The sequence below is a fragment of the Canis aureus genome, chromosome 1 (assembly GCF_053574225.1).
Source record: "Canis aureus isolate CA01 chromosome 1, VMU_Caureus_v.1.0, whole genome shotgun sequence".
Taxonomy (NCBI): domain Eukaryota; kingdom Metazoa; phylum Chordata; class Mammalia; order Carnivora; family Canidae; genus Canis; species Canis aureus.
The window spans coordinates 69,859,513-69,879,853 of record NC_135611.1 but is presented as its reverse complement, the minus strand read 5'-3'; the positions used below and the strand labels follow the sequence as shown (position 1 = coordinate 69,879,853).

The following is a 20,341-nucleotide window of genomic DNA, read 5'->3' as shown; positions in this document are numbered from 1 at the left end:
TAAAAGGAAAAGGTAGTTGACCTGTCTAGATACTCCTCTTGGTTTTAGGATTCATACTTTTCCCACCTGCTTAGCTCCTTATTAAAACTCCTCTACGTTGGGGTGGGGGGAGGGACACCTGGGTGGCTCGGTAGGTGAGTGTCTGACTCCTGACTCCAGCTTAGGTCATGATCTCAGAGTCCTGGAGTTGAGCCCCCACTCAGGGCCCGTGCTCAGCAGGGAGTCTGCTTGAGATTCTCTCCCTCTCCCTCTGCCCCTCCCATGCTCATGCACACTCTCTGTCTAAAAAATAAATCTTTGAAAAATAAAAAAAAAGATAAAATGAAATAAAACTCCTTTACTTGGAATGTATCTTTGTATTTACCTTTGGTCTTCTTAGTTCCTTCAAAATTAATTCATTTCTTTAATTTATATATATATATAAATCATATATATGTGTATATATATGTGTGTGTGTATATATATGTATGTATAGGAGGAACTGCAGAAATGGGCTCCCTCTGGCTACGTGTTTATCTAAAGTTGCCCCACTCGGCCTATCCTTCGGGTCAATAAGGATCCTCACCTTCCTTTTCCCTTCCTGGAGTTTTTTTGTGGACAGCCCTGACACCTGAGTTTCCAGAGTAGGTATCCTCAGGAGGCACTGCCTTCCCTCCTGCCCAAGAACTCTCAGCACACATAGTACAGGTGGAGTGACCAACTGTCCTGATTTGCCAAGGACTACTCAGTTTTAGCCCTGAAAGTCTCATGTCCCAGGAAACCCCTCAGTCCCTAGCAAACAGGATAATTGTCACCCTAATACAGATCAAAAAAAGAGGTGATGCATCCAAAGGATAAAGATTTCTGTGGGCTGCGAGAGCCAGGAAAGGCTTGGAAGAGGGGGTAATATTTGAGACCAAGTCTGGAAATGAGTGGATTAAGAGAGCTGGAGCAGGGGGGTAGCACATTCCAACCTGAAAGTCAGGACTACACAAGTAGATACAAGAGAGAGTGGGTCTACCAGTTTGACTGGTTCAGAGGACTGAGAGATAAGGCTGGAAAATTCAGTCGGGACCAGATTATAGAAGGTCTTAAATGTCAGTATAAGCAACTGGGACTTGACTACATAAGAACTGGGATTTGCTAAAGACCTCTGCCCTTGGAACTGACCTGGTGAGTGATGGCTTTAGAGAGACACACCTTTCATGTCTGTGCAGGATTTGCTGGAAACGAAGGCGGAGAGAGTCAAGGCCCCAAGTCTAGTTAGTTCACTGTGTGCTGCAGTCATCAAAGCCTGAGAGGCAGACACCTGAAGCAGGGGCAAGACAATCCCTCGCAAACTTAGCAAACAATAATGTGGAGAAAGAGAAAATTGGTTGGCCGGCACCAAGACATTAGAAATGGGGTGAGGTGGGTGTCCCGGAGCAATCCAGAATGAAGAGGATAGATGAGAAGTGAGAGGGCGAGTGGAGCGAGCAAGAGGGCAGGAAGTGTGTGCTGGGCAAGGCAACGCTTCTCATGCCTCAGGCATCTTGAGAAAAATCAGTAATTAAGTTCGCCAATTTTAAATGTGAGCGATTTTGTTGTAGAAACCGAAGAGAAGGCTGAGGAGCACAGGAACACGAGGAACCTGTGCTTAGAGCCTTGGGATCCTCTGGTCATAAGCGCCTAAGAATTTGCAGCAATTGTACAAGAGTGGTTGGACTCTCCTGTGCTACCAGAATTTGAGTGGTTTCAGCCGCTCTTGAGGGGTGTGAGTGCCATTCAACTCAGTTCCATTTAGAAGCTCGTGGAAAGGAGCTAGTAGGGAGACATACAGTGAAGGAGGAAAACTGATTGAGCGATGTGGGGGGTATAATGTCGGAACAAGATGAAGACTTTGATCTTAGAGAAATAGGAAGGATTCGTAGGATAGATAGATTCTGGTGAGTTTTTGGATAGGGTTGCATCAAGGGGGCTACTTTCTAGAGATGTCATGAAAATAGGTGGTGGAGTCATGTGCTGGGAGGAGAAGACATTGAAGAAAGAATCTTGGTGACTTAGGAGTTTAGGGATGTACCAGCGGTCGCTGAAACTATGGGTTTCATTGAAGACACCCAGGGAGAGTGTATGGAGTTAGGGAATGATGGCTGGAACTCTTTCATGGTCTTTGTTATTGCAGTCAGAATCTTTTTTTTTTTTAATACATTGCATCAGCTGTCTGAATTACTACCTACTTATTACATTTCTTCCTTTCTGGGTAAAAATAAGAAATAATCACCATAAGAATATATTCATCAAGGATGTGAATATATTCTTCAGTCAAATGAAATGGGATCATTTAATTATGGTGAGGAATGTGCTGGTTTATATCATTACTTAGAGATAATAATGTTCTTATATTGTTGGTCTTGAGATAATTTCTATTTTTATACACTAAAGCAGTTAGTGTTTCTGACCACATTTAGTCACATGCCAAATTGTGAGATTAGGCTTAATAGCTCTAATTAGGCTTCCTGAATTTGTTTAGTGCTAGGGATTTATTTCTCATTTGACAGTTTATCCTATAAGACTTAGCTCGGAACCACCTGTTTTCTTGGCTATTTTTTGCATCATATACATCATGTAAACCATCATGCTTTCCAATAATCATTCAGTATTCATGATTTGTTGTTACTTTCTGATAAGAGCTTCTGAATACTGAAATGAAAGTATTATGAGCTATGTCAGACTCTACTTTGTGGGTCATCAAGGCTAAATATTATATGTTGGTTTCATTGTCCTCTAATGTGTTAGAAAGTATTGATGTGATTTATGTTTGAACTTCTCACCATCCATTTTAAATGTGTGTGATAATTCCTTTTCAGCAACATAGTAACAGATTATATTAATAGGATATTAAAACCTGGGTTAGCAGATTTCCAAATGTAATCACCTCACTGCTTACTTGGCATAAGTATTCTTCATTTTTCAGTTGTGTGATTGACATTTAAAACAATATTACACAAGATGGCACTGGCAAGACTAATCTTCTTTGTATGCCCACCAGAGTATGGTTGGCAATTGTATTATGTGGTTTTATTTTAATTGTATATGAATTAGATGATATAAGGAAGGGAAAAAAATAGAAAAAGTCTAAAACTGCCAGAAAGAAATAGAATCAGAGTTCGAGAAAACTTGAATCTCCTCTCCATTATACAGTAAAAGATTTCCTTAGTGATAATCATCTATTTGAATATATTCACTACCTAACAGCTTTTGCTCAGATATTGTGTGGTTTCAAATCAACGAATATATTTTTTTCTGTTGATCTAACTATATAATGAAAGCCAAAATAATTATAATCAGCCAAACTGCAAAAATCTTCTCATCACAGCTGTCAACAACCCAAGGTCTTCTGACTTTCAATCTTTATCACTTTGTAGTAACACTGTATATTTTCTACACATAATTTCTATATGTAAATAAATGATATATAATAGTTTATGTCACCTTTTTCTTTAATATTTTTGCTAATAGCTATTTTAAATAGGTATTATATATACCTATTTAATATATAATATATAAATATATATAGCATAATTATATATATGTATATATATATGCTATATATATATAGCATATATATTATGCTATATTATATATATATATATATAGCATAATTTGCACTATGTTATGGTGTTTTATTGTATCATGGCAGTCCCCAAATCTTGATCATTTTGACAACACTGGCTTCCAGTAGAATGTACTTACAAATATCCTTGGACTTTTTTCCCCATTAATTTGTATTATTTTCTTGATGCATACATCAAAAATAAACTTACCAAAGTAAGAGATATTCATTTGATTTTAATGTCTTTTGTTAGTAGTATATCAGATTGATCTACAGATTTAAAAAAAAGATAGTGTAAAGGCAAGGCATCTGCTCCCCAAAAGCCTTCACTATATTGGATTTACTGTTCACTTGGTACTTTCCAAGTGTTTACAGTTGCACTTCTTTTTCCCCCTTCCCTTATTTTTTTAAAAGTAAGCTCTACTCTCGACATAGGGCTTGAACTCATCACCCAAGATCAAGTCAGCTCATTTTGCCAACTAAGCCAGCCAGGTGCCCCTATAGCGGTACTTCTCAAATCATCAGCAATGCTGAAATTTTTCTAATAGTCAAATATTTATCAAGTGCCTACTATTTTGCCAAAAAATCACTGGATCCTGTAAATAGGCATCCTTGCCCATAGGTAGCATAGTGGAATGTTTAAGAGCATGGACTTTGAAAGCTGCTTTGTTATCTGTGATGAGCTTTTGAGGCCAAATTCTCATGCAATTAAGATTGCCTACCAAATTAAGTACAAGTTCAGTTATGCATCCATGACCACCAATATTCATTTCTATACACTCTTTCCTAGTGCAATATTTGGAACATGCTTAGAGTGAAAAATTATTCATTGTTTATCTGAAATTTGAGTTTAACTGGGCATCCTCTACTTTATCTGGTAACCTTGGCAACCCTGCACACGGATAGCTTGAATTTGGCTTCAAACATACATAAGGGCTTGCTTTAGGTTATGAAATCTCAGGGAATTTTGTCCACATTCTCCCAGGGCAAATGTTGAGATGGGTTAATTTGAAAGACCTTCTTCTTAAAGGTAGTTTCATTTCTGGCTCACTCATACTGATAGTGTTGCCTATTGGAATCTCAAATCTATGGAATGATCTTGCATAGCACCTTGGCCGTATCTGCTAACTTCCACATACTGTGTCATTTGCAAAATGTACAAAGGTCCCTTAGGTTGATCAAAGGGGTGAAAATCAGATTTATAGATCACTTGTCTTTCAGGACTCTTCCTTTTTTTGTTGTTTCTATAGATTCCTTACTGTCCTGCCAACTATGATACATAGTTCATCCAGTACTTCTAGTTGGTTTCGGCAGCAAGGAATCAAGGAGAAGGGGTTGTGAGGGGAGAGACACTCATATATCTCAAATGAGATTCTATCCGAACCCGTCCTTCGATCCCTTGTTCTTGCTAACTCTGAAATCTGGTATCCTCCGTCTCTTTCAAGTTTTCACATTCCTTACCAGTCACTGGGTCTAGCCCAGAGGAGTTCGTATCATTTGACTTTGCTTTCATACTCCGCAAAGCCTGGTGATCCATTTGTGACAGAGTATGGGAGCTTCCTCTGAGTTCCATCTAACGACTTGAGCCACTACCGTATTTATTTCCCATCAGTGTTCTTCCTCTCAGTCTGAACCCATTTCCCTGGTCACTAATCTCTTGAGTTCTATAGAATATAAATCAAACTAATGCTGTCACCATCAGCCTCCAACTTGTCTTCTGATTAATCCAAGGAATTCCATTCTTACTGGTGTTTCTGGAACCACACCTGAGATCCTCATGGGATTAGCTTTAGATTAGTTTTCTACTTGCCTTTAGGAAGATCAGATTTCAGAGTGAGGTGCCCCTGGACACCCCTGCCTTCCTGGGTAAGTGACCAGCAACTTCTTTTTCCTGTTGATCCTGATGTCTGAATTTTAGCTTGTTTTTATCCTAGGTCCACCCAGCCCTGTACAGTCATAGTACCAATGGTGTGCTCAGCTGGCTCATGCCTGATTGCCAGAGCCAATTGTTTGGCTTCTGGAACTGAGAACTGGTGAATAAGAACAACTATGTTTCTAGAAGAAAACATAGGATTCAATCCTTCTGCCTTGAGTTAGGCAATGATTTTTTTTTTTTAAGATTTTATTTATTTATTTGACAGAGAGAGAAAGAGAGTATAAGCAGGGGGAGTGGCAGGCAGAGGGAGAGGGAGAAGCAGGCTCCCAGTAAAGCAGGGAGCCTGACCTGGGGCTCAATCCCACAGTCCAGGCCGATCATGACCTGAGCCTAAGGTAGATAGATGCTTAACTGACTGAGCCACCCAGGTGCCCCAGGCAATGACAACTATGACACCAGAAGCATAAATGACAAAAATAAAAAAGTAGTTAAATTGGGCTGCATCAAAATTTAAAAGTTCAAAGGACACACTAAGAAAATGAAAATACAGTCCACACAATGGAACAAAATATTTGCAAATCATGTATCTGGTTAGGGATTTATATCCAGAATGCATTTTTAAAAAGATTTTATTTATTTATTCATGAGAGACAGAGAGAGAGAGAGAGAGAGAGAGAGAGAGGCAGAGACACAGGCTCCCTGCATGGAGCCTGATGTGGGACTCGATCCTCGGGCTCCAGGATCACACCCTGGGCCGAACTAAAGGCAGAATTAAACCACTGAGCCACTCAGGGATCCCCAGAATACATTTTTAAAAACTCCTTTAACTCAATAATACTTTTAAAAAATAACCGAATTAAAAGATAGGTAAATGATTTGAACAGATATGTAACCAAAGCTATACAAATGGCCGATAAGCACATGAAAAGATCCTCAACATCATTAGTCACTAAGGAAATGCAAACCAAAACCACAATGTATAAATACTTCATATCCACTAGGAAGGTTATAATAAAAAAGATAGACAATAGCAAATATTGGCGATTCAATGGTTTTTAATACATTTACGGAGCAAATGGGAGGAAGTGGGAAAATTAGGAATGTCCAGGCTAGGCATATTCATAGAAGCAGAAAGTAGATTTGTGGTTGCCTAAGGCTGGAGGGGAGAGAGTGATGACTTGGAATAATCACAGGTGTAACTGAGCCCAAGAGCACGCAGCAAAGCCAATCACTGACTTATTAAGTAGGTAACAAGGAAAGGGTTTATTCCAGAAGCAATCAAATAAGGAGACAAAAGCATAGCTCAGTCTGTCTCTCCCGACTGAGATTAGAATAAGTTTTTATAATCTATAGGGGTTGAGGGATCCCTGGGTGGCACAGCGGTTTGGTGCCTGTCTTTGGCCCAGGGCGCAATCCTGGAGACCCGGGATCGAGTCCCACGTCGGGCTCCCGGTGCGTGGAGCCTGCTTCTCCCTCTGCCTGTCTCTCTCTCTGTGTCTCTCATGAATAAATAAATAAAATCTTTAAAAAAAAAAAATCTATAGGGGTTGGGGTAACACACATATTGATGAAAAGGGCAGGAAGATTTATGACTATTGGTGAGGAAGGATGGAGCATGTGCATTGAGCAAACATATGTAACATCCATCCCATGTTCATTTTGGGTTGGAAACTTAACATTAAAATGAGGCAAATGGGGCAGCCCGGGTGGCTCAGCGGTTTAGCGCCACCTTCAGCCTGAGGTGTGATCCTGGAGACCCAGGATTGAGTTCCACGTCCGGCTCCCTGCATGGAGCCTGCTTCTCCCTCTGCCTGTGTCTCTGCCTCTCTCTCTCTCTCTCTCTCTCTCTCATGAATAAATAAAATCTTTAAAAAATAAATTTAAATAAATAAATAAATAAATAAATAAATAAATAAATAAATAAATAAATAAAATGAGGCAAATGTTGGCTTCTTACACCAGAAGGTCATCTGTAGGACAAGGAGAGGGACTCTGGGCATGCTCTGGGAGAGCTGGGTCTTGGGCTTATTAGCTCGGGTAAGAAATGCGGGGCCTTGCTCACATAGGCTGGAATCATATCCGTGACCTTCATTTGTATCAGTCCAGGCCTCTGCGAAAACAGCTGGTGGTTTGTTAGTAGGGTCTGAAAAGAAACAAAAGCTGATTAGGGAGAAAGAGGTCTCCGAAAAATAGACTTTAATTTTCCCAATAGTCTTACCTTCATTAACCCTCTGGGGCACAGTTTCACAGACTTCCTTTTTGGAATATTGAACACGTTCTAAAATTAGATCATGGTGATGGTTGCACAATTCCGTAAATGTACTAAAAACCATTGAATTGTGCACTTTAATTGTGCACTTTACATACCACACAACTGTATGTGTCAGTCATGGATTATATGTCAATAAGCTGTTAACCCCTCCAAAAAAAACAGAATCATACTCAAAGCACACCCCTTTTTGATTAGTTTCTAATATTTTAGTATTATCTGTGCTCTTGAAGTTATTTACTAAGAGGTGGTGCCCAAGTGGCCCAAGAATGTAGGGTCGGGCTGTATATGATATTAAACTGGCAAAAACTGTTTAGCTCAACTAAGATCTGGTTTATTTCTTCGTGTGAGAAGCAGCAGCCAGATGGCAGGGGTGATAACGCGCCGTGCTAATCCCTACCGAAGACTCCTTTGCCTGAGATTTAGACACAGACAATAATGATCCGCACATTATGAGACATAGGATGATGCCACAAAGGGCTTCCTGACAAAACTATTAGAATCCGTGTGCGGTGGACCCAGCCAGCCATCCTGCTGCGCTTCATCAACAGATTTTGTTAAGTATTACAGAAACTGCGAAAATGAATTAGATCCCATTTCTGTCTGCAAAGCTCAGTCAAACAGTAGAAACCACTTTAAATATTTAAAGCCAAAGGCATTTCATACAGAGAAACGAGTGCTTGGGAACTTCTGATTGGGGTTAAGGAGTGAAAGCTGTGGGGCTGCCACCAGCTTCCCGATTCACTAAAACTACACCTGAAGCTTCTTGCGCTCATGCAGGAGTCAGAGAAACGCGGAGATGGAAATCAGTGGCCGTGGGGGTCTTGCAGCCCTGGGCCCCGGATACAGGGCAGGAAGGGAAACTGATGCAAAAAGTCGTGTCCTGATTCCCATTTCAATGGTGGGAGGAAGGCTCGGCTTCTCCCCTCCCCGCCTTCAACCCAGGCCTGGGCTCCGTGGCCTCCGTCCCCTCGGGGCTCGGAACTGTCCTGGCAGCGCTTCTTGTGGCTCCTTTGGCCACTTGCAGGGCGACAGGCAGGGAGCGAGGGAGCCGGAATGACGCCAGGTCCCAACAGGCGGCCGACACTTGCCGCCCTCAGGGGCAGCCGGCTACTCCCTGGGAGCAGGGATGGTTTCCCAGACGGAGGGGTGCAGGCTGCGGTGCTTTCTCTCCCCTCCTGCCCTCCCTGCTGCCTGCAGGCCTTGGCCCGGGATGCCGAGCATGCACCTGCTCCCGAGTGTACACCTGCCCCCGAGCGTGCACCTGCCCCAAGCGTGCACCTGCCCCCGAGTTGTGCACCTGCCACCCGCCGCACCGTGGCAGCAGGACGCGCACCTGTGAGGCCCCGCCTCTGGCAGTGTCAGGGACCAGGGCGCTGAGCAGCTGACACCCCTGGGGCCCGGGCAGGGCCAGAAGAGGGGCTCGCGGCTCAGCGGGCGACAGGACACGGTGCCCTGCCCCTCGGGGAGAAGCCAGCGGGTCCAGGGTTGCAGCTGCTGGGTACCGAGGAGCAGGCCCCAGAGAGCCTGCAGGCCGGTTGTCACTTTCCAGATGGAACCCACTGAGCGCAGCGCCGCGCACCTGGGCATCGAGCAGGGGACCGAGGACTTGGGGACAGCGACCACCGCCCTCAGACAAAGACAGAAACCCAAGTGCTAGCTTTACTTCCTGAATGAAACCGTGGCCCCTCCATGGAAAGCAAGCACGGAAGTGTATTTCCAGGAGTGCCTGGCTGGCTCCCCGGGGAGCGTGACTCTGCATCTCGGGGTTGTGAGTTCAAGTCCCATGTTGGGTGTAGAGATTACTTAGGACAAAGTCTTTAAATTAAGGAAATACATAATAAAGTGTATTTATAATAGTTCCAACCAAACACTCTTTTTCCTGAGAACTGTGCTGTTCTCTTAACCTCTGACTTAAAAAAAAAAAAAAGTCTATGTACATGCTTTACACCATTGGGCAAAGTGATTTGCAATATTTGATCAATAATTCATTATAAGTTCTAAGGAGGCACATTAAAAAAAAAATCTTTGTTCTGAAAAACCTCCAAGGCCAATTTCAGCATGAGTTGGGACGCTCAGTTAGAATTCTCTGGAGGATCACTGCTGCAGTGTCGTGCTGCCCGAAATGAAGGAAGGCTGGCCTCCGGACTGGAGCGTGGGTCTGTGCTTCCCAAGCAAACAAACTCTCCGAGTTCAAAATCAGAGGTCATGACCTGAGCAAAAACCCCAGGAGTAGGAGGCTCAAGTGACTGAGCCGCTCAAGCACCCCAAGTGGTGGTAACTTTGATAGATCATCTACTGCTACTTGGTGATATTAAACACATAAATATATACCAAGCACTGCCCCCAAACTGCGAAGAAGGTGACCAGGAGAAGGGAGACACAATTGCAAACTTTATGGCAAATGCTGTTTATAAAGTTATTGGACAAATGGCCTCAAAAATATGCTTATGCGACTATGTGCAGATGTAGGCTGAAGAGGAGGAAGTACTTTTTAAGAGTTCAGTTGGGATCTTCTGAAATATTAACCGCAGAAAGTCATAAAGTGTCCTTGGATAGCTTTTATTATTATTATGAAAGAACCAGTTTATCTTTGGGGAACATTTAAACATAGTCCCGCTTAAAGTCAGCAGCTGTCTGAAATGCTGCCCTTCTAGATCTCTTATTCTCTGGTGCTGTCTCTGGTTAGCGAGGTGTCCCCCCACCCTGTGACTTGAATGTCCTCTCAATCTGTTGGGAAAGAGCTGCGATACCAGCTGTGGATGTGCTTCCTGAAGTATGTGCCATTGAGCTCTGTGCCACCAGGCAGCAGGAACAAGCAGGCCTCGCTCCAGCTTCTGGCTGAGCCGCACGCCATCCGATTCACCAGCTATTTGCTTACAGTTTAGCCGATAGGCATTTATTATGCACATGCTATTACTAGATCTGTAAAGACTATAAAATAGCTTAATAACACTTTCTCCTATCTAGTAGATTTCGAGTTGCCTCGTCAAAACCTATGCTAGGGGCACGTATGAATTATCGCCCTCATTAGAAAGACCAGTGAAGACCAAAGGAAAGGAAACCAGAGGTCAGCAACGTGGTCGTAAGCAGCCAGACTGTAAATATTTTAGGCTCTGCAGGGCCATATGGTCTTTGTTGCAGCTATTTAACGCCCCATCCTAGTATAAAAGCATCTACAGATAATATGTAAATGAATGGATGTGGCTATGTTCCTATAAAATTTTATTTATAGACACTGAAATTTGACTTTCATATAATTTCCATGTGTCACAGAACATTATTCTTTCGATTTTTTAAAAAGTATTTAAAATGTAAAAACCATTCCTAGCTTGGCCATACAAAAACAGGCCATGGGCCATAACTTGTCAGTCCCTGATCAATGAAATTACTGCCTAACACAGTTGTGGATAAACATGAGGATGCAGGCAATATAACAAAATATTAGAATGTGTGTATGAAGCTATGGTAAATATTTAAAATATTTTCATACCAAGAGTTGGAAAGATTTTACCATCTTTCCACTTATGTGGGTTCTGTATTTAGATAGCACAGACCTAGCTCTCCTTAAACGAGTAATTTCAGCACTGGTACAGAAGTCATTCAAATGACTGCAAACTAAAAGATGAAAAATAGACACCTAAAACCTTCAGATTTGTCATAGTTCTTAGCCTTATGTCACTGGAAGTTGAATTGCTTCCCGTACAATTCTCTTATACCTGGCTTATTTTTGTTTTTGTCTTCTGAACAACTGACCTGCATATTTATCAGGGTTCTCCAGAACCAATGGGAGTATATATATATGAATGTTGGGTTTTTTATTTTATTTTATTTTATTTTATTTTATTTTATTTTAAGATTTTATTTTATTTATTTTTAAGATTTATGTATGTATGTATGTATGTATGTATGTATTTATGATAGAGAGAGAGAGAGAGAGGCAGAGACACAGGAGGAGGGAGAAGCAGGCTCCATGCCGGAGCCGGACGTGGGACTCGATCCCGGGACTCCAGGATCGCGCCCTGGTCCAAAGGCAGGCACTAAACCGCTGAGCCACCCAGGAATCCCAATGTTGGTTTTTTTAAAGGCAGGTCTAGGGTGGGGCCTGAGAGCCTACATTTCTTTTTTTTTTTTCTTTTCTTTTTTTTAAAGTAGCCTCCATGCCCAACATGGGACTTAAACTCACACCCTTCTAGATCTATTATTGATGTATAGATTGATCTGCATCAAGAGTCGCATGCTCTACTGACTTAGCCAGCCAGGCACCCCTATATATGTGATTTTTTTTTTTTAAATAAGAAATTGTTTCATGTGATTATGGAGGCTGAAAGGTCCCAAGACCTGCAGTCAGTAGGCTGGAAACCCAGGAGAGCCAGTGATGTCCCAGGAGAGCCAGTGATGTAGTTCCAGTCCAAGCCTGAAGACCTAGAGACCAGGAGGGCCAACGGCGGAAATCCCAGTCTTAGAGCAGAAGACCAGTGTCCCAGCTTAAATAGCCCGGGGGAGGGGGAGCAAATTCTCCGTCCCTTCACCTTCTGAATTCTATTCAGCCCCTTGGCAGGACTGTATGATGGCCTCCTACCCTGGGGAGATGATATTGTGACCTATAGTAAGGGATTATTTTCCAACAGTGATGACCTCCTCACAAGCACATGCCTCTCACGAAGGCTCTCCTTCACGGCTGTCCACAGAGTTGAAGAGGGACAACGGGGGTGCAGAGCCCCGGTGCTACTCGACGGATGTGAAACACCAGCAGGGTGTAAAGTCCCCGCCACCTTTGCCCGAACCACTCCACGGTCCTCTGGCCACTTGCGGGAGGACGGTCCTTCAGATGGGGGCGGCTGTAGGAGCACCCTGGACCAGGTGAGGGAGAAACTATCCCAATAAGTACACTTTGGATTGTAAAGGTGTGTATGTACATTTGTCCATCTACGCATTTGTAGGTCTGTCCTTGTTGCTGGTATAGAGCTCCCAAGTGGTTAGAATTTTCCGATAAAAGAAATTGGGAGGATCTTTTATTATAATAGACTCTTTTCCTCAGTTCCGAAGTCCCTTCAGAGCCCTCCAGGTGAAATGTCGTGTTGTTGTGCAGAACAAGCCCTTTTCAACTACAGGTGAGTCTACGAGGTGACTTTCAGGAATCCTGGAAAGATGGGGGGTGAGGGGTGCTGCCTGTCTGAAGAATCAATCATGTGATTGGGGGGGGTGGAATCTTCAGTCCAATCCCCTGCCTTCCTGGGAGAGGAGGGGGCTGAAAATGGAGTTCAGTCATCAGTGCCCGAGGATTTAATCAGCCATGCCTCTGTAGGGAAGCATCCAATAAAAACCTGAAGGGAGGGTTCAGAGAGCTTCCCGGTCGGTGGATGTCAGGTTGAGGATGCCAGGGGAGTGTCTCCATGTCCCTTCCCGCATCCCTTGCCCTATGCATCTCTCCATCGGGCTGCTGAACCGTATCCTGTAATATCCCTTATAACAAATCGGAAGCCCGGTGCATAGAATGTTCTTTTTTTTTTTTTTTTGAAGGTGGGCTCCATGCTGGGTATGAACTCATGGGGCTTGAACTCACAACCCTGAGATCAAGACTTGAGCTGAGATCAAGAGTTGGACACTCAACAGCCGCCTGGACGCTCATGTAAAATGTTCTCCAGAGTCTCCGAGCTGCTCTAGCAAATTAAGTAAGCCCGAGGAGGAGGTTATGGGCCCCTCCGATCTACGGCAGATGGAAGCCGGGGTGACAGCCTGGGCTCATGACCGGTGTCTGAAGTAAGAGTGGGAGCAATCCTGCAGGGCTGAACCCTTGGCCTGTGGGATCTGAAGTGATGTCCGGGTAGGTACAGTCAGAACTAAGCTGAACTGCAGGACCCCCAGCTGGTCGGAATCCCCCCCCCCCACACCCTGGTGTTGGACACCCCTTCGGAAGACCATTGGTTTTACTCCGTCTGCCGATTCCGATGTTAGCTTCACCCAGAAGCAGCCTCACAGACACACCTGGCTGCCCTGTAGCCTGGTCCAGCCGGCACGTAAAATGCATCATCACACCTGTATTTCTTTTTTTTGTTTTTTTTTCACACCTGTATTTCCAAAGCGATGCGTCACTCATGGATAGTACGATGGGAAGTAGATCAATGGTGTGTTGTGAGAAGACCAGTCAGCTCTCCCAATAAAATCAAATGTTGCGTTGGTTTAACACCCATGTGTAGCCACGGGCCTCCCCGATAGCATGGAGGGGGCGGGGGTGTTTGCTAGAACCTACCTGGCATTCAACAAAGTGCAGACTGGAAATGGGAGGGTATTCAGGTCTCCTGGGTGGTGTGGGACCTGCGTGGTGGGTCAGGTGCTCCATGTCTCCTTTCCTTAATGGCTAAATCTGAGGCTGCCTAGAAGGTCCTGGTAGGACGGCATCTGTTATTGGCTTTATCCTTTCTTATTCCTCAGGCTGTGAGTGGGGGTGAGCAGGGTGCTTAGAGCACCTTTGTCCACCTGAGAGAACAAGGCACCACACACTGGGTGGTTTAAGCAACGAAAATGCATGTTCTCACTGTTCTGGAGGCTGGAGGTCCCTGCTCAAAGTCCTGCAGGGCCACTCGCTGGTGGGAGCCCCTTCCTGGCTTGCAGACAGTGATCGTGTCGCTGGGGCCTCCCGTGGCCTTTCCCCGGGCATGTGCCATAGGCGAGCAAGCTGAGACCTGTTGCATAAGGGCTGCTAATCCCACCCGACCAGGCCCGGCCCTCAGGGCCTCACCTCATTCTAATCATCTCCCAACGCCCCCCCCGCCCCCCCCCCCCCCGGGTCTCCAGGTACCATCTTCACTATATGAATTTGGGGAGGAGGCCAACACTCGGGCCGCAGCGCGAGGCAAGACGGATCTGTCTCCCTTGGGGAGTCGATGAATTATTTTCACTGGCACGAGGGTCCTGGCGTCAGAGGCCACCACTCATCTTCCAGCCCTCTGATCCATCTGATCCGAGCCTGCTCAATCCCTTTACCAACAAATGCGGACGTGGGTGATGCTGTTGTCGCCAGTCGTGAGGGGCCTGGGCTGTGAGAGACTCCACGGGCCTCTGAGGCCTCGGCGGAAGCCTAGCTCAGCTGGCGGCTCTAAGGGCTGGCCCCAGATTTGCCCTCGGTCCGCGGTTCTCAACCCTGAACCCCGGCTGCTCACGGAGTAACAGAATTACCTGGGGGGGGGGGTTGGGGGAGGCTGGTGCCGGTTGGGAAAATACCAAAGCCCTAGACCACCCGCAGAATCGGATGTGGCGGCTCTGGAGCAGGGGCTGAAGCTTCGGTTTGCTCTAATGTGCAGCCTTCAGGGTGTAGGCGGCCGCCCCACAGGGGCCTGCGCCAGTTGCCCACCATCCACCAGGAGCTTTGTCTTTTGACATCAGCTTTGATGCGGGGTTATATTTGCCAAGAGGCCAAACAATAGTAAGCTTTAAAAAGTTGTTTGAGGGCAGCCCGGGTGGCTCAGTGGTTTGGAGCCTGCCTTTGGTCCAGGGCGTGACCCCGGGGTCCCAGGATCGAGTCCCCCATTGGGCTCCCTGCATGGAGCCTGCTTCTCACTCTGCCTGGGTCTCTGTCTCTCTCTCTCCATCTCTCACGAATGAATAAATAAAATCATTAAAAAATATTTTAAAGAAAGTTCTTTGAATCACCTAGGAGAAAACAAACATCATTCTATCTAAAAACAAAACATTGCCGACCGAAGTACCAATGTGCACAGGAGCATTTTCCACAACCGCCCACAGGTGGAACCGCCGGAATGTCCATCAGCAGGTGAGTGCATGAACCAAGTGTGCTGTGCACATACAACGGAATATTATTCGGCCTTAAAAAGCAATGAAATTCTGACGTGTTATGACATGAATGAACCTTGAAAACAGGAGGCTGAGTGAAATAAGCCAGACACACGATACAGATACTGTGTGATTTCACTTTCAGGAGATACCTACGGCCCGCAAACCCACGGAGGCGGAAAATAGAAGTTTCCAGGAACTGATGGTCAAAAGGAATGGTTGATCGGTGCTTAGCAGGTAGAGTTTCTGTAGGCATGATAGAAAGTTCTAGACATGAAAAGTGATGATCGTTATATAACATTGTGAACATACTTCATGCCACTGAACTGTACACTTAAAATGGCTGAAATGGTAAATTTTATGTTCTGTATATTTTACCACAATAAAACAACACAAACCTCCTCTTTATAGGGCTGATGCTTCTGAGTGAAGATCCAGGCTACTCTGCTGTCGTCAGGCTTCTACCACTCAGCTTCTACCACTCGCAGTAAAAAGCTGAGTCGGCAATAGTGGAAGGAAATCCCATTTAACAAAGGTTTTTAGAAGGCTTCAGCAGTCTGAAGTCCATATAAGATGATTGTCATTGCAGGACGTTTTTTCAGGTTTCTTTCTTTCTTCTTCTTTTTTTAATAGCAGTAAGTATGTTCAAGTCTAGTAAAGGAAAAATATAATGCTTTCTCTGGAATTTATCTTTCTGAAAACATTGAAGTCAGACCTAATGTCTGAAAATACAAATAATGATCTCATCAACCTAATCTGGAACTATGGATTGACTATGGTTTTTTAGCTACAAGGGTAGGAAGTGTGTAGTTCTCAGCCTCAAACATTAACCACCAGTGATCACCATGAAGTTGCAGCAGTTTACCCTGCTCACCCTGCGGGTGGCCAGAGGCAGCAGCGTATAACAAAGGGTTTGTTCAGACCTAAGACAATCGCATAATTAGTTCTTTCGGGGAGGCCGGAGGCCGGCTAAGAAGTGAGCGGAGTAGATGATTCTAGAGCAAAGACCCTCTTGTAGATGAACCGTCACCGGCTCCCTCTTCCCTTCCAGTCAGTTCACGTGAACCGCTACTCTTTTAACTGGCCTCCCTCCCTCCCCCTCCCTCCTCTCCTTCCCCTCCCTCTCCCCCTCCCCCTGCCTCCTTCCCTCCCCCTCCCTCCTCCCCTCCCTTTCCCTCTCCATCCTCTCTCCCTCCTCCCCTCCCTCCTCTCCTTCCCCTCCTTCTCCCCTCCCCCTCCCACTCCCTCCTCCCCTCCCTCCTTTCCCTCCCCTTCCCCCTCTCCCTCTCCCTTCCCCTCTCCCTCTCCCCCTCCCTCTCCCTTCCCTTCCCTCCTCCCTTCTGCCCTTCCCTATCCCCTCTCCCTGGGGTCTCCGTCGGAGAAGCAGTGACCACGGTGGGAAACCTCTTCGCGGAGGGCTCCTGAGTTAGAAATGCGGGTGCCCCCTCCGCCCCTCCCCCCCAGGCGCCCAAGGCCTCCCCTGCAAGGGGCCCACTCTGGGGTACAGGTGGGGGTGGGGTGGACGCACCAGGGGAAGATGCAGGCGTAGGTCACAGAGGCTCCCAGGGCCGTCCTTGCGTGTCTCCCTCCCACATCCAGACGTGCCCCTGCTCGGAGCCTCCCCCACCCCCTGGGCCTGTGAGGGGCAGCAGGCGGCAGCACGTCCCTCCTACCTTCTGCCTTGACTAAACTTCCAGAAGTTTCCCTTTCCTTCCCCGCTTTCTTGGGACATTGGAGAATCTTCGCCCCAAAGGCAGGAGCTGGGTTCTGGGAGGGGTTTTCTCCTTACCCGGAATCAAACAGGAGAGCGACCTTTCCCTCCAAGGTGACCCGGTCCCCAGGTGCCCCCAGGTGCGAGCCAGGCAGGCACCTGGCCGAGTGCCCCTTGGCCCCTCCTGGTCACTCACCGGCTCCACGTGAACCTCATTTTGCCAAGCGCGGTTGGGCTAAGGCCTAGGCCGGTGGAGAAGCGCAGCCGGCGTGGAGCTCGTCCAACAGTAAGACACTGAGGATGTCAGGGGCAGTAAGAGCCAAGGAAAAGTAGAGGGGTGAGGGGAGGAGGGGAGGGGTGGAGGAGGGAGGAAGGGAGGGAGGAGGGGGAGAGAGGATGGGAGGAGGGAGAATGGGAAGGGGGAGAATGGGAGGAGGAAGGGGTAGGGGAGAGGATTGGAGGAGGGAGGGAGGATGGGAGGGAGAGGGAGGAGGGAAGAAGGGAGGGAGGAGGGAGGAGGAGGTAGGGAGGAGGGAGGAGGGGCAGGGAGAGCCATGCGGTGTGAGGAGGTCCCCCTGCACACAGGTCTGCGGGAGGAGGCAAGGCCCGGGCTGCCTCCTGGGCGGAGCAGCGTTCTGACCCGTGGCAGCGGCTCAGCGAGGCGTGACCGAGGGTCCAGGAGGGGCTGGGGGGGGGGGGGGGGACGGGGGGCGTCAGGGGCCGAGCCCTGGAGTCCTTGGGGACGCTCAGGGTCTCGGCGGGGATGGAGCCCAGCACTGTGCTGGGCTGCCGGGCGGGACCAGCTGCACCCCTGCCCCACTGCCTCGCCCTGCCTCGCCCCGCTTCGCCCCTTCTTCTCCCCTGCTTCTCCCCTGCCTCCCCCTCCCGCCCCCCTCCGTGCTTGCTCTCAGATAAATGAAATCTTAGAAACCCCAGGAGGTCCTGGACCCAGTTACAGCCTGGGGGTGGGAGGGTGGGTACGAGGCGACTGTGGGCGACGGGAGCCCCGAGCGAGTGGGGGGGGTGTTGGGCAGATGCCTGGTTCGGAGCAGACGGGAGCAGGGGTGCAGGGGAGCAGGGGTGCAAGGGTGCAGGGGAGCAGGGGAGCAGGGGTGCAAGGGTGCAGGGGAGCAGGGGTGCTGGGGTGCAGGGGTACAAGGGTGCAGGGGAGCAGGGGTGCAGCACGGGGGGCAGCTAGGGCGCCGGCTGGGCCTGAGCCAGGAGTGGAGAGCATCGCGGGAACCCTGGTGCCTTGCACCCCTGCCCGGCCTGGAGACAGCCCCCGAGGACCCCCCACCCCTCCTCGCCCTCAGGGCCCGCAGGTCGCAGCCTTGCTCCGATTCCCAGCTCTTGTTTCCATTGACCTTTCCAGGCTCAGGGGCTGCTAGGGCAGCACCACCCTGGGTTCCCCCCTTTCAGGTTCCGGTTTTTCGCCCCAACTCAGATGTGGCCAGGCCTCTGCATGCACCTGCTACTCAGGGGTTTCAAACCACCTGCGTGCTCCTGGCCCTGCGCACCATCCCCTGTCCCCGCTGGTGGGCTGGTGGGCGACAGCAGGTGGAGGCAGGCTGGCGCAAGAGCACCACGCACCCGAGCAGTGGGACAAAAACCAGCCGATGTCATCAGTCTGAGGTGTCCTAGGGAGAAGAGGGCTCAGTAGAGAACGAGTTCTCTACCTTTATCCAGGACCGACCGCCCAACAAATTTTTTTTTTTTTTTTTGTCCCCACACTCCTGTCCTGTCCCTGAGATAAACACATAGTCCTCTCGAGGATTTGCAGTGTTGACGCAGTTGGTAACAATGGAAAAATATAAAAAAATAAGGGAATTTTTTAAAGACCCTATGCACCACCCCTTAGACCCTCAAGTGAAAAGCCAGTGTCACCTATCCACACGGGCGGGAACGGGAAGGCGGGAGCCAAGTGGAAGGGAAGCTAAAGGAGGAAAAGTTGCGCCGGGCTTGGCACTTCCAGGTATTGCATCATGTCACCATCACCACCTTGTGTTGTGAGGGCATGTCTACACCCTGCGGGGGGGGGGGGGGGGCGGGCATCGTGGCTCCCAGCCTGATTCATGCAACTCTTCAGCAAGGGGTGGAAATTAAAAGCGAGTTCTGCAGACCTCCAACTGTGTCCTGTTTCAATATGGTGAACACGCACCAAAACGCACATACATGGGATCTTACATGATTATTGAAGTCAACATTTAAATATCTCAGTGCTAAGTCGTTGTTCTCCCAAGGAGTAAACCTCTATTTCAATCACAATAGTTTTAAATGTCTAGGCCTGATTAATATGAGAAATCCAAGTGAAGTGGTAACGGTAATTTAGTTTCATTTTTCACAGACTTACTTTATAAGGAATTTATAACAAAAATACCTTCCTCAATGTAACTGTGGCATAACTTCCTCAGTTCTTTAATAGCTTCCAGATGTTTAGATAATTTTGTTTAGAAACTTTGTAAATTATCAAAGTTCTTTGCTGGTTAAATAAGACTAATAATAAAGTAAGTCTTCTCTGCCCTGTTAGACCTCATGATGTTGAAAACCTTTTTGAAGTTGTAACTTCAAAGTAGTTTACATGGTTGTAGTCTCATAATAAATACAGGATTATAGACTTTTCTGTAGGATTATAAAAGAAATGAAATAGAAATAATGACACACTAATTTCCCATGTTCCTATCTCTTCCTTTCAATGTTTACCAATCCTCCAGCAAACTTGATCTGCTGAAACGTCTTATTGACATCAAAGGATTCCTTCTCTAGTACAAAGGGTCAAGTGGAGGGCCTTGTCCGCTCAGACCACTGGTAACGGAGTTAGACAATTTAATCAGACTTGAGATAATGTCAAAGGGAATGACAGTCCATGCAGTGGGAAGTACAAAAGTCCAGATTTGCAGATCGGAAACATGAATAGTAAAGAGTTAGTGAAAGGTGGCAAACTGGGGAAAAGGTGGAGAAATATTCACGAGATGCTCAGATACAAGGGTTATACTCGCAATCCTAAAGAGTCCAAAGATCAGAGAAAGGAATTTGACTTAAAAACAAAAAAATCAAAAAAGGCTTATGACTGAAAGTGAAAGGGAAATTCTTAAAAATATTTTTTGGGGGGTGCCTGGGTGG

General features: G+C 46.8%; 1 long non-coding RNA gene across 3 annotated transcripts; it reads left to right on the top strand.

Annotated features, from left to right (window-relative positions):
- Positions 1 to 1,015: 1,015 nt before the first annotated feature.
- Positions 1,016 to 16,338, top strand: LOC144317114 (uncharacterized). 3 transcript variants are annotated; one of them, XR_013383026.1, is made up of 7 exons: positions 1,016 to 1,152; positions 12,408 to 12,579; positions 12,758 to 12,830; positions 13,240 to 13,543; positions 14,515 to 15,490; positions 15,656 to 15,747; positions 15,922 to 16,338. It is a non-coding gene; the product is annotated as an uncharacterized LOC144317114 (long non-coding RNA). The 3 variants fall into 3 exon arrangements; XR_013383014.1 differs by lacking the exons at positions 14,515 to 15,490; positions 15,656 to 15,747; positions 15,922 to 16,338 and having other exon boundaries at positions 13,240 to 13,754; XR_013383020.1 differs by lacking the exons at positions 14,515 to 15,490; positions 15,656 to 15,747; positions 15,922 to 16,338 and having other exon boundaries at positions 1,025 to 1,152; positions 12,348 to 12,579; positions 13,240 to 13,754.
- The last annotated feature ends 4,003 nt before the right edge of the window (positions 16,339 to 20,341 follow it).